The sequence below is a fragment of the Myotis davidii genome, unplaced genomic scaffold (assembly GCF_000327345.1).
Source record: "Myotis davidii unplaced genomic scaffold, ASM32734v1 scaffold653, whole genome shotgun sequence".
Lineage (NCBI taxonomy): Eukaryota > Metazoa > Chordata > Mammalia > Chiroptera > Vespertilionidae > Myotis > Myotis davidii.
The window spans coordinates 1660068-1668210 of NW_006285129.1; positions in this window are offsets into that span (position 1 = coordinate 1660068).

Below are 8143 nucleotides of genomic sequence, written 5' to 3' on the forward strand. Positions count from 1 at the left end.
AGTGAGAAGCTCTGTCAGGACACGTGGTTGTTGTGAGGTTAAAAATACACACTGAGTGTGAAAGTGTGTCTTAAACTGGTGAACACCGAAACATATGGGAGGGGGTGTTGTTATTTAAGTAGTAGCAGTGAGCTGTTCGTTTGAATACAGAGAAGAGGAATGTATACAAAATGAATGTTCAAATGGATCACTCATTCTATCTTTTAAAAAACACCAAACTATAAGTAATAAATACAAGACACACCTTGAAAAATCTAAAAACAGAAGTTAGAGAAAAACAACAACAGTGGAATTATTCACTAACAAAGGTATGTTTATTTTTCCACAAAAGCGTTTATCACAGACTTCCTTCAATTACCCGTGTGTTAGTTGATACACCATTAACTCTTTCAGAACAAATGAGTATAAAGTTTAATGTTAGGAGCGGTGGTTTGCAGATCAATCCAAAGTAATACTATAATTATCTATGAGGCAGAAGGAAATAATTTCAATTTATGCAGCCTTTGTGGTGCAGAAAGCTGGACCGTCTCACAGTGAGCCTGTCTCTAGTTATCCACACGGAGCTGCTGAGGGACTGGGGACAGGACTCCTCCCACCAGAGTAAGACCCTGCTTTCACTCCCTGACTCCTGAACTGGGAGTGACCAAGGCTTGGTGGCCTTTGCAGTTATTGCAAGGGTTACATGAACCCACGGACCTGCCAACCGTTGCTGCATAAGGAGTTATAAGGAATACAGATCAGGTACATGTGTGTGTTACTCCCCCCACCCCCCCCATATCTGCTGGTGAAGTGGCAGCCATGGACATGAGAGAAGTCACCTTTCTCCATGCACACCGGTGTGGGCCTGACTACTGGGTCTGTATCTCTGACCGTTGAGGGAAGCTGGTCACGGGCAAGGGTTGGAGGGCTGGATGGTGGCAGTGGGGCTCCAGGAAACAGTCACAGAGGCCAAGGTCTACCAGCTAAACCTTCACTCAGGGCCTGGGAGTAAGTTTCAGGTGAAATGAATGCCCTGACCTCAGACACTAGAAGACGCTGATGAGGAAGTGGCGAGGAGTCCATCAGGCTTGAAAGGGACCCATTAGTGCAATGCAGTCAGTTCACTTACTGATGAAGGCACTGAGGGTCCACTTCGTCTCAGCCACTACTGACTGTGCACACATTAACTTAGTCATCACACAGCCTGCTCTTTTTAGTCTCCCTAGCCCGGCTTGTCATGGTCTAGGGTACCCCCCCCACATACACCTCCAATTTTCTAGTAAGTCATCAGTCTCTTGTATCTGGGTCTGGACTTTTAGCCCTTGTCTCTTTTCCAAAGCAATATGTATTTTTTCTTATTAAAAGTACTACAGGTACATGAGAGAAAATTTAGAAAATTATGATATCAGAAGGAAGAATAAACATTCCCACCCACAGAAACAATCATTTGATTGTCTATCCTTCTATAAGTACGTGTATACAGAAGTAATGATCTTAATGGCTAACACATAGGACTTTATACAACTTACTTTATTGCAGTTATTGACTCATTCAGTCATCCTAGCATCAGTGAGGTAGGTACCATTATTTTGTCTATATTCAGATGAGAAAAACAAGGGACAGAGAAGTTAAGCGACTTGCCCAATGTCACAGAATGTGTGAAGGACAGTTTCAGGCACAGAGTCTAGTATGTGTTTCGAGGATCAGACTGGGGAGGTCTAGGCACCCGTAACACCCAATCTTTCCCTCATTTTGTGTCTCTTATTCCACTGCTTACCTAACTCCCTGCAAATACAATCCATGTCTCAAGTGGGGAAAAAAGTGTGTGGGAGGAAGCTCTTTGGCCCTGTAGCCTGGGCTTTTAATCACTTCATTATAGTGTTCCCGTAGAGACATTTTTCTATAATATTGGCATTATTTTATATACAGTATACTGTTTATTCTTCTGATTTTCACAATTACCCTGTTAAGGCCATTAAATAGCGAAGAATTCCACTGAATGAAGGTGCCGTTACTTACTTAATCATCCCCCCTTCCCTATTTAGGTTGCCTTTTATAATAAAACACACAACACAAATATTCTTAAACATTTTTGTGCCTATTTATAAATTTTTCCTTAGATATCTAGAAACGAAATTGCGGATTCAAAGAACATGAATAACGTTCATGCCCTCACATGCCAGAGACCGAATGACTCTCTCAGAAGGTGGTCTCAAGTCCCCGCTTTATTTGATGGCACCCGAGTGCCGAACTCCCTACGTTGTGAAGAGAACACTGGTTTTTCCTCCAAGTGTTTATTGGCCATTTTATTTTACATATAATTTTCGGTTCATTTCCTTTGTCCATATTTTTTTATAGAGATGGAAAATTGCCATCTTCCAAACTAAACAACTTGATTTCGCAAATTACTTTTCTTTATCTCTGGTTATTGTGTCCTTTTTCTTTCCTGTCATCTCTAGACCCTGGAGTCTTGGACATTTTATTATATACTCCCCAACCTTCTTGATGCTATGAGTGAGGCTCCTGCAGCCAAAGAGGCTGGTGTGGGTTCATCTGGGGAACAAACTGCTGAGCCCCTGGAGGGGGCGTGAGGAAGAGGAGGGTGTGGGCTGCTGCCCAGGGCCCGATGCCCTGTGGCCCAGATCTGGGGTGGAAAATGCTCTGACGGAGCCCTGAGGCACAAGTCTCACCCCCTCTCTGGGTCTCAGGGCTCATCTGAAAACCCAGGGTGCTGAGGCACAAGTCTCACCCCCTTTGGGCCCCAGGGCTCATCTGAAAAGTAGGGGTGCTGACGGCTCTTTCCAAGATGTAGTGAGGATCCAGTGTGAAAGGGTGTAGCAGGTGGTTATGAATGATAACAAAGCGAAGGTTAATTATTTTGTGCTATGATTGTGGTTCTGCTTCTTTGGGGAATGAGTTGGGTGGTTTGGGGTGGGCAGGTCCACGTTGGTCATGTTTGGAGAATGTTTGACATTTAGGGTAGAAATGTGAGTGATCTCCCCACACCGTGCTCTCTGAGGCTCAGTTTCTTCACCTGAAAAGTAAGGAGAATATTAATACCAACCTTACTGGGCTGTGTGAGGATTAAATGAGTTAACTGAGATGAGCTGTTGGCACCTAGTAAGAGTTTTACATAGATTAACTCTTTTCATTCTCACACAATCTAGTGAGTTATGGACTATTATTGTCCTATTTTACAGGGGAGGAAACTGAGACCGGATGGGTGAAGTGGTCAGCTAAAGACTGCAGAGCTAGTAAGTGACTAAGCTGGGCTATGCAGCCAGGCAGTCTATTTGAGACTCCTCATTTCTGGCCACTCTACATCCTGCCACTGTCTATACTGGGTGGGGAGGAAAGGGTGGCATGGAAGGAGGGAAGCCTGGCCTTTCCCTCCCTGAAGTCAAAGTCAGGCTCCCTTCAGCCCCTCCTTGCGTAGCTTCCTCCAACCACACCTCCTCCAGGAAGTCTTCCCAATGAGTCCCACCCATGTGATCACTCCTATTTTCTTCATCGACTTTGAACTTATGAACCATGTTTTCTTTGAAATGCTCTGAAATTTTTATTCAATTCAGTGGGCATCAGATGCCTATTATGCAAGATTAGAACCATAGGTGTTTTCTGTATAATGCTTTGAAATGCTGAAATTTTTATTCAATTCAGTGGGCATCTATCAGATGCCTATTATGCAAGATTAGAACCATAGGTATGCAAATATGGATTAAACCTAGTTCTTTTCTGCCAGGCATTTATAACTATGTCAGGGAGGTAGAAAAAGACAGCTATACAAATGAAAGAGAAATGGAGAGCAGTGTTGTAAAAGAAATATGTGCAACGTACTACAGAAGTATGGGGAAGATAATGGTTTATTCAGACTGGGGGTGGGTGCCTGTGGGGCAGCCTCACCGAGGGCGCATCTGCACTTGGCTTGAAAGATGGTTAAGGCTTTAAAAGCAGTGTGTGGGGGAGAGCATGGACAAAGACGCAGGCGGTAAAACAGGCTCCACCAAGTATGGCGGCACCGGCAGTGCTATTGAGCCACAGTGCATCCCTATGAACTCTTTGTCCTGAAGATTTGTTCATGTGTTTGCATCTCATGTGCATCGTCAGGAGAGGCCCTGTTTTCTGTGCTCTTGTTCTAGATTCCCCCTAAGCTGACATGATACTCAGACCTCCCTTCTTCTGGCCAGGTGCTCACCTGCATTGCTCCATCTCCCTGGTCTGGCAGGAGCATCCCTCTGGGCGGAAGTGAGAGCAGAGTTGGAGCCCTGCAGTGGCTGCATTCTACTCAGTGCCTGAACTTTTTAGTAGGAAACCTATGGAATCTGCCGCCCTACCCCCCTCTCCGTGCCAGGGAAAGCATTCAGCTGTGCTATTTTGTGTCATTCTGAAGGTGTGGCTTCAGGGAATGGGTGCCAGGGCTTGGGATTGAGATGAGGAATTTCAATACTAGACCACCTCTGAATGAGCAGGGAGCTCTTCCCAGACTATCATCTTTCATTTTCCCATCCATTCATCTACCCACCCGACAAACATTTGTTTAACCTGTTCTCTGTGTCAGGCAATGAACTTGGTGCCAGAGACTCAAAGACCAAAACCACACAGTTCTCTGCCTGTAGCTCAGAGTTTAGTGGACATGTGACCACACTTTGATCAAGGTAACACAGAGAAGGGGTACCCAATTGGAGGAGTAAATGATGGCTGTCAGTAGTCTGCTTTGGCCACTGGATTGCTGGTGATTTTCTTCATGGAGACAGAAAACAGGAGGAGGGACAGACGTGCGTTAGGCCTGGGGACGGAGATGAGTTGAGTTCCGTCGCGGGCATGTTGAGTCACTTGGTGAGGGGGCACTGGAGCTGAGGGGTGTCAGGCCCTAAGGTAGAGATTGGGAAATCTTCAGGATATATGTCCCAGGTAAAGAGTTAAGAGTGTTGGGTTTGAGGGAAGTGCATGAAACGGACCAAGAAGGTCATTTTAAAGAGGGATGGAGAATAGGAAATTGGACCAAGGAGAGGATGCAAGTGTGGCCTGTGTCAAAGAGATGGCGTGAGAGGAAGGCTGAAAGGCACCGGGGTTGGCCGTGGGAGCAGGGCAGGCCCCAGACACAGCAAATGCTGAAGGACAGGAGGAGAAGTCAGAACGCAGTGGGTTGAGGAGTGAGTGGGAGGTGATGAGGGGAGAGAGTGAGGGGAACTTTTCCAGTAAGTTTGGAGAAGGGAAGGCACAGAGAGGGATGGTGAAGGGAGAGACCAGAATCGTTTTCAGATGGGAAAGGTTTGATCGGGCTGTTATATTGAGGGGAAGGAGTCAGTAGAGAGAAAAGTTGAAGGTAGAAAGTCTGTGTCACTAGGCTTGATGGGATCCTAGAGGGGCCTCTGAGCCTCAGGGCCACAGGGAACTCCAGGCTCTGTGGGCAGAGTAGCCTGTGGCCTGAAAGGCTGCCATGCCAAGCTGCTCGGCCGCCACCCAGGCCTCAGCTCCTCCCTCACTGCACCACGGGCTGTGTTGGACCTTTGTGTTGGAAAGGTGGCCTCGGCTGGCAGAAGCGCTGACTGGGGCAGAAGCGCTGACTGGAGACCTAGCCCAAACCTCCTCTTGTCTCCATGGCTTCCGTCTGTATTTGGCAGCAGGAAGCTTTCCTTGGTCCCCAGCTGTGGGGTAGGGCGGATCATGAGACATGCCTGGCACTAGGTAACCCACTGGAAGCCCCAGGCCTTGGTTTTGAGCCAAGCGGAGGGCTGGGCTAATATAGCAAGGGCCTGTGATTAGGCTGCCACCTAGTGTTGAGCTGGGTGTACAGCAGAGAGGCCCCTATAGGGGATAGGCAAGAAAGATGGAGAACCAGAAAGACTGAAGAAGCCAGACTTCAGAGAGGGTCTCCTTGCTTCCCCATTCATGACTAATGACTAATTAGGTATATAGCAAATTGGATCCTATTGGTAATTTATCAATAATATTAGTCAGTGATCATGTGCCTAAATCTTGGCTACTCCTACTCAGATTGTCCTAAAAAGTTGTTTTAGCCCTGGTTTGGCTCAGTGGATAGAGTGTCAACCTGCGGACTGAAGGGTCCTGGGTTTGATTCTGGCCAAGGGCACCTACCTCAGTTACAGGCTCGATCTGAGGCAAACAATCGATGTTTCTCTCTCTCAATCTCTCCCCCTCCCTTCCACTTTTTCTAAAAATCAATGGAAAAAAATATCCTCGAATGAGGATTAATAACAACAACAAAAAAGTTGTTTTAAATGAAAAACTAGCTACACAAGTAAGATGGGCCCACTATGGGGACATTGGGGAAGTATAATGAGGACAATATAAATCAAATCATCTTTCCATTAATTAAAAATAAACAACCTTATTTTTGATGGCGAGTGAGTTCCACCCACTGAAGGTTCCTGGTGCTATGGTGCCCTGTATACAGTGAGTGCACAATCAGTACTTGTGGAGTGGCTGATTGCTGCCTGGTGCCCACTGGGCTCCAAGTTTCCCGTAAACATCAGATAACGAGGTGCTGGAGGTGGAAGCTGGTCTGTGGCTTAGTGGTTAGGGAGCTGCCCGAATTCTCCAAGTCTCCTGCCGTGACAACAAGCTCTGCCCTGCAGGAAGTGGTTTTGGATGGTGTTTCTGGATCACCTGAGTGTGAGTCAGTCTTGGGAGGAGTTAGTCTCTTGACAATCAAACGTTGAATACCTACTGTGTGCCAGGCAATGTGCTGGCTCCTGGGGATATAAAGATGAAGGTTGATGGAGACAGGATCCACAAACTTACTGGATTGCCACCTGATAAATGTGGTCCTAGAGTTAGATACAAAACACTGGGAGAGCTCTAGCTGGTTTAGCTCAGTGGATAGAGCATTGGTCTGCAGACCAAAGGGACCTGGTTTCAATTCTGAGTCAAGGGCACATACCTCAGTTGCAGGCTCCTCATCGGCCCAGGCCCTGGTGGGGCTCGTGCAGGAGGCAACCAATTGATGTGTTTCTCTCACATCGATGTTTCTCTCTCTGTCTTTCCCTCTCTCTTCCACTCTCCCTAAAAATCAATGGAAAAATATCCTCAGGCAAGGATTAACAAAAACACACAAAACGAACAAGAAAACACACTGGAAGAGCAGAGGGGGATGTGGAAGTGACTCTGGGGATGAGTTACTCCAGAAAGGCTTCCCAGCAGAGGAAGCCTGAGAGTTGGGCCTGGGAGATCCAGTGGTCCAGGCATTGCACTAGGTTGGGGGGCTTTGGGGTCAGGTGGAAAGAGAAAAGGTATTCTAGACAAAAGGAATAAGTGCAGTGACCTGGATGTGTGAAAGCTTAAAGTGTGTTCCAGGACCCCCAGAAGGTCCTTCCATGGCTCACATTTCTAAATCTGAGCTGCACTGTTGAAGAGGGTGGCTGCTGCCTCAGAGCCTGTGTGAGCAGCAGCTGCCCTGGACTGCGGAGGGCCCCGCTCCCCTCGCTGCTTCTTTGGTTTACCTAGCAAAGAACAGCCAAGTCTGCTTGTGCTGGCTGGCCCCATTCCATGCCCCTTCCCTGAGGCCCAAACAGATTGTCTAGACCAGTGGTCGGCAAACTGCGGCTCAAGAGCCACACTGAAGGGGCCAAAGAGCCGCATGTGGCTCGTGAGCCGCGGTTTGCCGACCACGGGTCTAGACAGATGTGGCTGCTGCTCCTCTCACTGCACCCTGTCCTTACTGCTGTCATGGCCCCTTCCGCACTGATTATCTCTCCTTTAGGATCCGTTTTCTCCACTGAATTATGTGCTCCTCACAGGCAGGAAGTGTGCTTGGTTTGACCCTGCATTCCCAGGCTCTGGCACTGGACCTCACAAAAAACACATACTCAGAAAATTCTTAATTCGTCAGTTTGTTCTGTGAACACATCCGGGTCACTCAGCTGGCGGTGTCTCAGTTGCCCCAGCTAACCTCATTAGGGATTAGGGTAGGACTGTAAGTAGTCTGATGCAAGGGTGAGAAGGTCCAGGATACACTGTCCTCATCAACCCCAATTAATGCTTGATTGAGAAGGTCATAATCAAGGCTTATGTAATAAGGGCCCATTATTTGATTGATTAAAACAGGTTTTCAGCTGGCAGCTTAGCAAGTACATGACTGCACAGCCTCTCCCACTCCACCTCCAGGGCCAGTATGTGACAGATTTAGGTGGAAAATGCCAGG